The following is an 11,496-nucleotide window of genomic DNA, read 5'->3' as shown; positions in this document are numbered from 1 at the left end:
GCTAACTAGTAATAATGAGCCTATTTTCCTGTGTATGCAGATAATTTGTATATATTTTGTGAAGTGTCTCTTCAACTCTGGTCAATTTTTGTATTGCTTGTTTTTAAATTATTGATGCTAAGGAATTCTTTAAATGTTATAACACTTCTGTCAGAAAATAAACAAGTATGCTTTAGATGGGGACAAAGTCTGAGCAGATTTTGATGTTGATTAAGTCCAATTTGTAACTTTTTTTTAATACTTGGTGCTTATTATGTCCTGTCTAGAAGAATCTTCAGTTATCCCACACTCAGGAATATGTAATTTTATGTTTTCTTCAAGAGGCTTTATGAGGTTAGCCCTTAAATTTGACTATTATCTATCTCAAATAAATTCTTGAGTATGGTGTAAGGTAGGAGTTAAGGTTCATTTTTGCTGTAGCTATTCAGTTGTTTTAGTAATTTTCTCTTTCCCTATTGAATTGGTATTGTGCCCTCATAGAAAAGCAAGTGAACATTTTTATTGTTATTTTTTTCAAGGTTGTTTTCACTATTCCATCTTTTTAATTTTGATCTAAATTTTTGTGTTAATAATTTCTGCCTGAAAAAAATACCTAACAGAATTTTGACAGGGACTACATTGAATTTCTAGATTAAGTTTGAATCTTCTTATCCTTAATGAATGTAAGGCATCTTTTCAATTCTTTATGTCTTTTTCATTTGTTTCAATTATGTTTTATAGGTTATGCTTTTCAGTGGAGAGTTCTTGCACTTCTAGTAAATTTATTTCTCAGTATTTTATGTTAGATTTCCCTTGCCCTAAGATGGCTGCCACATGGAATAGCAGCCTCCATGTTAAAATGTGATTTCTCCCAACAAAGGATAGGTTTCTCCTTCCCATCATGCTCTTCTCCCTCCAAAAGAGCAACCTGATACTTGCTACCTCCTAGCAGCTAGTGATGTCACAAGTCCCTCCTAGTGATGACACAGGCTCCTCCCGTCTCTTAATACTACCTCACTCAACTCCACCCCAGCTCAGGCTAACCCTACCCTACTCCTATAAAAAGAAGCTCCCTGTTCTGCCATGTTGCTTTCTCCTCCTTTGTTCAGAAACAGCCTGACAGATTCTCACCATAATAAAGGCTTGTTATGGTTCTGGTCTGGTCCTGATATTCGGCTTTTTTTTTTTTAACCTAACATTTTATGCTTTATAATATGCTATACGTGTAAACGTAAACTTTTATATTTCCTTTTCTATTTTTCTTCTTAATATAGAGAAATACAAAACTTTTTTTCAGTAAAATGAGATAAAGTAGTATAAATGAAGCAAATTAGCATGCATGTTAAAATGTTTTTTAAAACAATAGAATAAGTAATTTGGGGAATTATTTGAACTTCTCTCTACTTCCTATTTATCTATCCTTATGCTATCATCTGTTTTTCTTCTTTGCAAGAGAGTTTTTTTTTTGTCAATAACTTGTACTCTGAGTAACACTTTGGTCATTCTTTTAAGATTATAATACACAGTGTTGTTGTTGTTTTTTTTGTTTTTCAAACTCTGGACCTTGTGCTTTGGAAGCAGGTGGCAGCACCACTGAGCTAAATCCCCAGCCCAATACTCAGTATATTAAGTATTGCTATTCTCTCATTATTATGTCATAAAATTTTGCTTACTTTTTTCATAATTAATATTTTCTTGAGCATCTACTTACATTATATTAAGATAAAAATATAGAAATGCAGTTAATTTTTATATACTGACTTTCTATCTTGAGACTTTACTATTTATTGTCTTTGGTAAGCTCCTTTAATATCAGATTATCTCTGCATACTACTGTCTCATCTAGGAATAAATACAATTTTATTTCTTTGTTTTCAATCCTTCCATCTTTTGTTTATATTTAAGATCTCTGATGTATATTTGATTTTTTTTTTTTTTGGATGAGGGTACTGGGGATCAAACTCAGGACCTTGGGCTTGTAAGGCAGGCATGGTGCCACTAAGCTAAATTCCAGGCAACAAGATCTCCAATGTAATATTGAATACAAGTAGTATATTGGAACAGACATCTTTCTCTTGTTCCTGATCTTAGGGGAGAAAACATTTAGTATTTTACTTTTATTATAACATCTTAACTGTAGTTATTTTGTAGATGGCCTTTATCAGGTTAAGGAAGTTTCCTTTTATGCCTAAGTTGGTGAGATCTTTTACTTTTCTCATACATAAATGTTAGGCTTTGGTCAAATGCTTTTTCTGCATCGTTGAGCTAATTGTAATTTTTCTCTTGGTCTCTGTTAATGTGCTGACTTACTTTTATTGATTTGCTATTTTTAAACCAACTTTGACTTTCTGGAACAATCCCCTATGTGGTCTTACTATCTAGTTCATACATTGTTTGACTAACATTGCAAGATTTTTGCATTTAGGTTTATGAGGGATATTGGCCTATAAATGTCCTTCCCAGCTTTTGGTAGGATTGCACCAGCCTCATAAAATTGGTAGAGGTTATCCTCTTCTCATCTCCATATATAAAGTCAGTATTATTCCTTGCTTAAATGTTGGATAGACCAAGTGAAGCCATGCAGTCTGGAATTGCCTTCCCAGTAAAGGTTATCATGAATTCAATTTCCTTAACAGATATGTAGCTTTTCATGCTTTGTATTTCATCTCTTATTAATTTTTCTATTACGTATTTCAATAGGTTTGTCTATTTCATCTAAATTAACAAGTTTGTTCATTTTTTTTTTTTTTTTTTTTTTTTTTTCACGGTTTTATTCATTCATAAGCATTTGATCTTTTTTTTTTTTTTTTTTTTTTTTTTTTTGTACCAGGGATTGAGCTCGGGTCCTTGCTCTTGCAAGGCAGACCACCGAACCACTGAGCTAAATCTCCAGCCCTGAGCTTATAAAATTGTCCTTTTAATGTCTGTAGACCTGTAGTGATGTCCTTTATTTATTTATTCATTTATTTTATTTGAGACAGGGTCTCTCTATGCAGGTCAGGCTGGCCTTGAACTCACTATGTAGTTCACACTGACCTAAAACTCAAGGTGATCCTCCTGCCTCAGCCTCCTGAGTGCTGGGATTTCAAGCATGGGCCACCACACTTGGCTTTTCTCTCTTATTTATAATAGTGCCGATTTGTTTTCTTTTTTCTTAGTTCACCTTGCTCTGAGTTCACTGGTTTCTTTACTCTTTAAGGAAGCAACTTTTGGTTTTGTTGAATCTGCCAGTTATTTATATGCTTACTGTTTTGTCAATTTCTCTCTCCCTCCCTTCCTCCTTTCCTCCTTTGCTCCCCCCTTTCCTTCCTTTGTCTTTTTTGCCCTCCTCTCTCTTTCCTTTTTGCAGCAGTGGAAGTTGAACACAGTCAAGCAAGCATTCTAACCTGACCTATATCTTTCTCTCTTCACCATTGTTTTTATATTCTACTTGTCTGGGTTTAATTTACTCTTCCTTTTCTAATTTCTAGGTAAAAGTTTAGATGGATTTTATACTTTCTTGTTTTAGACCTAAGCATTTAATACTATAAATTTCTAAGGATTTCTATGGCCATGTTCTATACATTTTAGCATTTTTTTCTCATTTCCATTTAGCTCAAAATAGTTTCTAATTCCCTTCATGATTTCCTCTGACCACAGATTATTTAGAAAACGTGGCGCTAAATTTTCTTCCTAATTGATGAGTTTTGTAGATTGATTTTTGTTATGAATTTCTAACTTAATTACAATGCGGCAGCATGTATACAGTCACTTGAAAGGCATCACAATTTGTTTTATACTTCTAAGCACATTGTTCCATAAACTCTTAAAAAGAATGTGGGTTCTGTGATTATTGAATGAGTATTTTGTAAATATCCACTGGATTAAGTTGGTTGATTGGGTTATACCAGAAGCCAGTAAGCTTCTGTAAATATTTTAACCTATGATTTTCTCTCTGGTCAAATTATATTGCATCCTGAGGAATGTTTTCACCTCGTTCTGCTCTTTGCTTCTTTGTCCTTCATAGATGCTCCCCCATAGAAAAATTTCCTGCATGACTGTCATGGTTTGAAATATTTCAAGTAAATATTTTCAGCTTTGTTTGCCACATTTACTTTATAGCAACTATTCAATTCTGCTCCTGTGTGCAAATCCAGACATGAATGAAACATAAATAAAAGGGATGGTCAGATATGGCCAACGGGCTATAATTCTCAGGCCATGGTTCTGATTTTCAATCTACTTGTTCTTTCAGTTACTGAGTGTTATAACCTCTACCCATGATGGTGAATTGTTTAGTTTTTAATTCAGTATTATTGATTTTTGTTTTTTGCTTTTGTTTCTTAATGAATTGACTGTTTTTATCATTATGATATGATAATACTATGTTCCTATATTGCTTTTTGGCTTGAAGTTTTATTTTGTTTGGTTATCACAAGGCCATCTCAACTTTCTTATTATTAGTGTTTGTATGGTACAGTTTTTCCATTCTTTGGTTTCAACTTTTCATACCTTTATATTTAAAGTGTATTTCTCACAAATAACATACAAGTGGGTTGTTCCTTTTTATTCAATCTGAACATCTCTACCTTTTAATTGAAGCACTTAATTTATATTCAATTGATATAGTTGTGTTTGTTCTTACCATCTTGTTAGTTCTTATATGTTCCTTCTTTCTTGGTTCCTTGTTTTTCTTTCCTTGATTGACTGGGAATTTTAGAAGTATTTTATTTTACCTCACTAACAGGCTTGTAGTCATACGTCCTTATTTTATATTGTTATACCCTTATTCTATATTGTTGATGATTGCCCTAGGAATTTAGTGTACATATTTACTTCAGTTTATCTTTTATTAATATTATATCACTTCATTATATAATGACAGATTTATTAACAGTGCTAGGTTTGGGTTCCTTTGAACAGCAGAACCAAGATGGGGTTAGATATTGTATTAGCTTTCCATGGCTGTGACAAAATACCTGAGAAAATCAACATAAAGGGGAAAGGTTGGTTTTGGCCTCATGTTTTCAGAGGTTTCAGTCCATGGTTGGCTGGTTCCATAGCTATGGGCCTGTGGTAGCACAACATGGCCATGGGAGTGTGTGACAGATGAGACTACCTACCTCATGGTAGCCAGGAAGCAAAGAGCAGAGCCCAAGAGGAAGGGACCAAGGACTTGTCTAGTTTCCCAAAGGCACACCTCCAAGGCCTACTTTCTCCAGCCAGGTCCCACCACCTATCAATTCCACAATCTCCCAGGAATGTTATCAGTTATAAACCCGTAGATGGCTTAATCTGTTAATAGGGTCAGAGTCAATAAGATTCCATCACTTCCCCAAAATCCCACCTCTGAATATTGCTTCATTGAGAAAAAAGGTTTTATTACATGAGCCTATGGGGGACTTTCCAAAGTCAAACCATGACTGTTATGCAGGAGATTTACTATGGGGGAGCATCTATGAAGGACAAAGAAGTAAAGAGCACAGCGAGGTGAAAACATTCCTCAGGATGCAATATAGATTTGACTAGAGAGAAGATCGTAGGGTGAAATCTCAGAGTACAGCAAGGTAAAGAAAGTCTTGATCCAGCTGAAGAGGAGACTCTGAACAATGGTTGCTCCCTGGAATGCCTGGCTTTGGGCTGAACTGGGGTAATGAAAGGCTCTGTTGCTGCAGTTGGTCATGATTTGATATGCATCCATTCCCTCCTTCATTCTCTGTTCTAAGTTCTCATCCTCAGCTAACTTTTTTTTGCAAGTATTGGTACTTCCCTTTTGGTGTAACCAAAACCTTTATCACTGAGGAGGAGTTTGATACAATTTAGGCTTGCTATGTATATCTGTTCATGATGAAAATGGAACCAAATAATTAATAATAATAATAATAATAATAATAATAATAATAATAATAATAATACTAGGAGGTACCCAAATGGACCAGCTGGCATCCACATGCATTCTTCACAGGTCCTCTTGTGTCAGACCAGCCTAACCTCCTTCTTCGGATCAGAGACAAACACACTTTCCAACATGATTCTTCTCTTTTTCTAGCTAGACCTTGGATACCAGGTGACCGATGTGCTCCAGTAACAACCACAGCTTGTAATCAGTAGAACATTTCTTCTGTACCTGGGTAGGACAACATACATGTTAGGGATAAGGACCTCTGATTTTGCAGTGCTCAGACTTGTTGAGGTGGGAAACACAAAGTTTATCAATGAATCATTGAGTAGGTTGACAAAGAGAGCTACTTTTATTTCCACCTTTTGGTATTCTTCCTATCATCATAGATAGGTCTCTGGTTTACTGTGTAACTACATTGTAAGGAATAGCACTATCCTTGAAGAGCATGCCTCCAAGTGGATACCTTAGTGGTGATCAATAGGTCTTTCCTGTGTTTTGGGGAGACTACTTGCCTTCCTAAAGTGTGATGTGTAATCAAGGCAGTAATTCCATGGTCGAGAACCTATTCTCACAAATTATTTGCTGTGAAGTAAGTCTCCTGAACAGCTCTATGTTGTGTGGGTTTCCATACTTGTTTGCCGGTACCTAACCCACAAGTCCGAATCATGGGACTGATGGAAGCTGTGACATAAGTTGTGATAGGTCACTGTGACTTGAGTAAGAATTGCCAAGGAGATTAGTAAAGCTCTCTGTGTGTCTATGGATGCTTGACACATAGGCCACAAACTGAGGAGGGAAGACCCACCCTGGATGTGGGTGGCACCATAGGCTTATAACCTGGACAAAATAGAAAAGGAAAGAAGAAGGAAATCTTCCCCTTTCTTTTTTGCCAGGGCTCCAATCGTCGCCACTGCCTTTGGACACTCATTTTCAGTTCCTTCCAGTGTATGATCTTCAGCCTTCCAATGAAGAACATCGTCTTTTCAATATGGACTCACATGGGACTTTACAAAGAGCTCCAGACCTTCAGCCTTGGGCTGAATCTTCTGGCTTTCCAGCTCACAGATGGCCATTTTGCATCCTTGCACTCACGATTTCACCAGGTTGCCATTGTAAGCCTACCTGGTAAATCCTTTTTATAATAAAATATGTGTTTTACATTAAATCTGTTCCTCTAGTGAGCCCTAATGATACAGAAGCTGTGCAGGTAAGAAATGCAAATCTATAATCAGATTAGCACACTTGTGAGGAGAGCTATTGGCCTTCCCAAGATGAAAACATTTGCAAGTGTTAAACCTGCCATGAAATGACTATTTGGTCTCCTCTTGAAAGTGTGATGTCGAAAGTGAGACAATCATGCCTGCTGTTGGTAGTTAGACTGACCTGGCAGGTGGAGGACCACCCTGTGATTTTGGCAGTGCCATTAGCAGGTGAGCCCTGTGTTCAGTGAAGCTATCTGCCTGTGAGCTATACCTTGCACCATGTAGTACATCACACTACCGGAGAAGTCAGCGGCCAAGCCCTAGTCCCACAAATTGTCTTCTGTGAAACCGGTTCCCTGGATGGATGCCTCCTTCTCTGCCACCATGGCAACTGTGTTCATATGCCCATGCTTCCAGTTTTGGGATGGCAGTGATGAAGGCTGGCTAATGCCAACTAACTGAATCATTTTGTTTACCTCATTGTTCAATGGCGAATGCTTTCTGGTGGGTGTTAAAGTGTGACACAAAAAATCACACATTGTTCCCACTCCCATGTGTCTGTCCGCAAGCCTCTACCCAACACTGTTTTGTCCCTGATCTTCCCTTTATTTTCCTTCTAGGCTTCTAACCAGCCAGGCCACTGGCCTTGGTCTATTCTTAACTCAGGCTGCTTTTCTTTCCATGCAGAGTAAATGACTGGGATACCACTTACAATTTTGACAACTGGGTAGCTGCTTTTCTTTTCACTGTCTTTAGGAATCATCCCTGCATGTGCATGTCTGCTTTCAGCTTGCTTCTTTATACAGAGTCAACCAACTACACACCAAGTTTAGTCTTTTTCCTCTGTGCTCTGCTGATACTTGAGATCCTCCAGCACCACAGGTGTGAGCTGGGTGATGGGTGCTGGTACAGTTCTCCAGTGTGGAAATGCGGGCCACTTGCTCATACACACATGCCCTCTGGCCCTTCATAGAGGTCAACCTGCAATATTGCTATCTTACAACTGACCGTTGCTGGACCTGTCCAACTTTATGACTTGATGATTTTGATAGGTTCCGATCAGAATGGATAGTTCATCTGCCAAGTCACTGTGCTCCAAAAAAAGATATTGTTTCTCTACCAGGGCCTAAGATCATGCCTTTCAAAAGGTGTTTAATTCTCTGCTCCAGCACTCCAGGAGCCCATGCTATGGCTCTCCCATAAGTGATTGTTATAAAGTCCACACTGCATCTTTTCTCACCGGTGATCCATCTAAATCTAAGTGCTGGCTACTTGCGTGGCCTGAGTGTAGGTGATTTGGACCACGTATCTGTGCTCCCTTCCAAAATGTTGGAAACCTAAGTCCAGTGGAAAGAAATTAGGAAGTAATTAGGTCGTCAACCCTCATGAATGACATTAGTGCTCTTATAAGAAGAGGCTCGAGAGATTTCCTCACTCCTTGCCCTTTCCATGTATGGATATAATGAGAAGAGAGATTATCTGTAAACTAAGAAGCAAACCCTCAGCAGTCACCAGGTCCCCTGGTCCTTGCTACTGGACTTCCAAGCCTCCAGAGTTGTGAGACATGAATGCGTGTTGCTTATCTCAGCTGATCTGGACTAAGACAGCAGGGCATCTGGGAACATATCCTGGCCCTGTAGTAGACATCTTTCCCACTCTGTGTCCCACACGATGCTGGTAACTTCCTGTGTCACCAGATGTGTGGGTCAGAACTAGATTCCTAGTTGCACAAAGTGCAATTCCTAGAACCAGAAGTCACTGGGTAGGCCTTGTACTTCCTTCTTTGTAGTGGGAGGTGCAGGCTGCAGTCATTTTCTTTTACTTTGGTGGAGATTCTTAGCACATGCCTGACCACTTCATGCCTAAGAGTTTTACCAAGTGGACAGGCTCCTGAATTGTCATAGGGTCTTTTTCTCTCACTATCTGGAGCCCATGCATGTTAAGTTGTCTTTTATGTATCACCTCCTCTTGCTCATTTCCCCCCATTTAGCATGATCTTCAAGCTGCCTAGATCTTTTGGGGAATGTATTAGGACAGAGGGCAGAAAAGTGAAGATATCCTTAGGTCAAAAACTGTAAATGAATATTCATTGTCCAATCCACATAAACATGAACTATTTCTAATCTCAGAGTGGGGAAGAACGTATTCATAAACACGTTGATCTTAAACCGTATGTCTGGGACCTTGCTTATCAGTCTGCTTCAGCAGGGGCCCACAAGTATAGCACAGGAGCTGAAATTAAGGCAACTGTTTATTTCAGCTTGTAGGAGTCGGATATTATTCTCCAAGATTGACCTTATATAAGAAGTTCTCCAAAAAGGGAAAAGAAAAAAATGTGAGAGAATGAAAAGATGAAAATAAAGTGTTTGTAGATGGGGAGGGGAGGAGGGGGTGAAGGGAGGGCAGAGGTAAGGGGAAAAAATGAGAATCAAGACTTGCCATGTAAAGGTACATGATCCCAACAATGAATGTAACTGTACTGTATCCCTAAATGTACCAATAAACTCAAAAAAAAAAAAAAAAAAGAAGTTCTGTCACCTCTGCATCCTTTAAATCCTCAGTGGTAGAATTATTCTCCAGTGTCTCTTTGTGAAATAAGATAGACGGTTTTAAATGTACTATTTAGGATAAGGGATGCATTTTCCGAAATGTATCCTTTACCTCCTCCAACCATGATATCTCTTATCTCATATGCCAAAGACCCAATGTCAGGTAAGTCAATACCAATCATACACAGGGGACTGGGGACCACTGAAGAGGTGCACAAACTCAGTTGTTCCACTGAAGGAAACAGTTTAGTCAAGATTTCATTTATTACCTGCTCTTCACTGGCCCCTACTTTACTGGGTTAGCCATGATGAAATATGTCTCTAGGCATCAACAGTTCAAATCCTGTATCCAGTAGTCTGAAATACCGAGGTAAGGAGTTATTGTTTAGATTGAGATGGTCCCCCCAGAGCCTCATGTGTTCTGAAGTGGGGCTTTCAGAAAGTGATTGGCTCAGGGGGGCTATAGCTAAATGTGCTGTTAGGAGATGGGGCCTGGCCAGAGCAGGTGGCCATTGGAAGTGTGACCTGAAGCTCCTCTCTTTACACGCTCTGATTCCTGGTCACCGTGATGTGACTCACTGTCTTCCTCAGCAGGCTCTTCCACCATGTTGTTTCTACATTTGAGCCTGACCACCATGGACTGAAACTTCTGAAACCATGAGCCAAAACCAGTCTCTCCTCCTTCAAGTTGTGGGAGTCGGGTATTGTGTCTCAGTGATGGGGAAGTGACTACAACAGGTCTGGAGGTAATGATAGAGTGCTTACCCAGCACGCAGAAGCCCCTGGGTTTGATCCTCAGGGGGCATACACACACACACACACACACACACACAGAGGCAAAATTCCAGGTAGCAGAAAATGCCATGAAGACAATAAAACATGATGCACATAGGGACTGTCCATATTTCTACCTTAGATATATGCTGGTCAGTTAAGGGCTCTCTGAGAAGGTATTCTATAACCTTGTTCGTTACTTCTGTTCAGGGTGGGACTCTATTTGTCATAACTCAAAGAAGCACTCTTCCAAATCTAAATGCTCAAAATTTCTCAGTAGCTGCCTGGTCAAGCCAGGCCATGCACACACTGCTGTGCTTAGAGGGAGTCTGCAGGCTGCCTGTTTCTCCATGTGCCTTGCAGCACCTTGCAGCTCTTGGTATCCTCTGCTGAGGCCAATGTCTCCTGCCTCTTTCCACTCAGTGGACCTCTGAGCAGGGTGGTCAGAGCTCCAAGAAGGTTCTGAGCCACTGGCAGGAAGATGACTCTGTCTTTCCCTACTGCACTGCGGCAGGAGATTTACTCTGTCTTCCTATGGAAAGGAAAAGTGTTTAAGAGGTGGGAAACACACTGGTTTAATTTAGAAAGTATCTTTATAGAGATGAGTAATTAAGATTTCAAATCTCACTTTCCTGCTGTAATATCCTTCAGTCAGGCAGCACATTTTCTCTGACTCCAAGCTAATAAAAATCCACAAGAGTATGTTTGGGGAAATGTGGGTGGGGAAGAGTGATGAAAGAAGAGGGAAATGGGAAGGAGAAGGATGTGTTTGCCTTTAAAACATTTAACAGACAAAGGGAATGCATGACAAGTGACCAAACTCCTGAAGTGAAAGGGTGATGTGTGTCACTCGACACAACCATGATCCTAGGAGACAACAGTGGACACCTTCCAGTCAGCCAGAGGGAGGAGCTGACTGCTGGGGCACCCATGGGCCAGTCCCTGCGGAGGATGCTGGTTCTACCTCCTTCCTGCTTCCTAGTGCTGAGGAAAGCAAGGATTACTGCGGCAATGGACCCAAAGGGTGGGCAGGAAGAAGAGTGGGCTCTGAGCAATTAAACTGTTGGCACTCCAGCACTGACTCCTACCAAGCCGTTATTTCTCCCTGAGA

This window comes from Fukomys damarensis, unplaced genomic scaffold (genome assembly GCF_012274545.1).
Source record: "Fukomys damarensis isolate Sample0158 unplaced genomic scaffold, DMR_v1.0_HiC HiC_scaffold_1, whole genome shotgun sequence".
In the NCBI taxonomy this organism is placed as follows: domain Eukaryota; kingdom Metazoa; phylum Chordata; class Mammalia; order Rodentia; family Bathyergidae; genus Fukomys; species Fukomys damarensis.
Note: the sequence above shows the minus strand (reverse complement) of the source record.